This window comes from Hevea brasiliensis, chromosome 12, assembly GCF_030052815.1.
Source record: "Hevea brasiliensis isolate MT/VB/25A 57/8 chromosome 12, ASM3005281v1, whole genome shotgun sequence".
NCBI lineage: Eukaryota > Viridiplantae > Streptophyta > Magnoliopsida > Malpighiales > Euphorbiaceae > Hevea > Hevea brasiliensis.
The window spans coordinates 39,703,316-39,705,417 of NC_079504.1; positions in this window are offsets into that span (position 1 = coordinate 39,703,316).

The following is a 2,102-nucleotide window of genomic DNA, read 5'->3' on the forward strand; positions in this document are numbered from 1 at the left end:
GTGTGACTAGATACCCTAAAAAAACACTTATGAAAACGAACCAAGGATATTCAACTAGTGGCAGGTTAGACACTTACCTGTAGAAAGTTGAGATGACGGATGAGCCAACACCGGTATCCGCGGACCTTATGAGCTTAAGACTGAGGCAGCAAAGAGACTTGAGTCAACCCAAGGTGATGAGAATCGAAATCTTAGTGATGGAGTGAGGTTGAGTTTGCGAGGGAGTGTGCAAGTATTGAAAATGTGAATCAACGGGTTTATAGCTCTTCCAATGAGATACTTTAGAAAAGTAGTTTCTAAAGTTCCCGAAGATTTTAAGAGCTTTGAATGAAAGACAATGAGGCTATATTGAAATTCAGGATTTCATCCATGATAATCACCACCTTCCTCTCTTTTCTATAGTATTGCATGCAGGTATTTATAGGGAATGGGTGCTCAAAATAGAGGGTCAGGATCTCAGTGGGAGGAGACAAAAGGCGTAAATTCAAAAGGACATAATCCGATGACTTGGAATTAAAGAGAATCAAAATTGAGGGTTGGGATTCTGTTCAGAATTTCTGTCCTTTCACCCCTTAATCCAACGATCAAGGGTCTTGCCTTACAAAATGGATCCAAGGGCTGGGAACAAAAAACGTTGAATCTGTCATTTACTTTTGATCCGAAGGCCTCAAATCCATCCTTATAATTATAATCAATGGTGTAAATCGAGATGTACTGGGCTGCTTTAACCATTTGGAATCTGACGGCTAGGAGTGCTTCCTTACAAATGAGATGTGTGGTGAGGATTAGATTATGCCTACAATGGTTTAACTGACTCAGATCTGACAGTGGGGGGAGCTAATTTTTATGAATTAAAGGTCATGATTAGAAGCGATTTAACTCCCTGAGTTCTTCGATCTCTATAGGTCTTCCCTCCTTTTTTCGATCTCTTCATTGTGACTGACCAATCTTAGGATTATTATTCCGATCTCCATCTTCTTTTTGGATCTAGTCCTTTCTTGCTTCTCAATCTCTTCCTGTTCTCCGATCTCCTTCTCATTTCTTCTCTGTATCGGTCAAAGCAATAAAATTTCGATTGTCGATGAACCGCCTTGTGTTCCGCAAGCATTAAATGTCGAAGGCCCTATATATACGTGGGAGAGAAGCCCATCATTTTCACACCTACACTCTTTCCTTCCCTGGTGAATTTCTAATGTACCGTTTTCCAGTTCTTAACTTTTCCGGTGAAATTTCTTTTCATGACAATTGCTTTAATCTTTTTTCGATTATCTTCTTTGCACGTCGCCTGAAAATATATGATCCCGGTGATTAGAGAATCACAGGAACGCCATTTGATGTAGATGAGAGAACTGGACTAATTTTTCGATCAGGGTCGAAACTAACAACCATACCGATCTCCAATTGGTTTATCGGTATGCTCTGCGAACCGATCCCGGGCAAAGGGACTGCTAATTTCAATCTTGATTTCAGTGATCGCCTCTTGAAGTTCACTTGGCTCCTAACCATGTCAGGGGTCCTGACTGCAGTTCTGTTCTGGTCGATGACACCGCTCAATATCATGAGAGTTATAGTCACTCCATCTGAGCTATACATCTATCCAGTATTTATTGCTAGCTTTCTAATCAAACACGTCTTTTGATTCAGCCACAAGACTAGGCTTTGACATAGGCCAACATTTTGGGCTCGAGAGTAGTCCAAATTAGATAGAATGTAGTACTGATCTTAAGAGATCGCCCAAATGATGTAATCTGACCTTTCAAAAATGAAATGAAATCTATTATTTAAAATTGAATTTGCTTATTCTATTTTCATTATTGCATTGATTATTATTCCAATCTCTAATAAATGTGTCTGATCTGATCCCTGGCTAGATCCCCATTCTGCCAATCTTTTAGCTTGAAACCCTGTTCTATCTGATGAACCTTGGTAACTGGTCTTTCTTGTCTGATCTCTTTATTATGTTTCTGGAATTTTCTTGGGGTACTGGAACAGTCAGATCTTGCTAACCGATGCGTCACTTGCGGTTCCGTGAGCCATTAATGCCCAAGCAAGTATAAATGGGGAGGGTTAGTCATTTGCCGACTTATGCCATTTTCAAATTT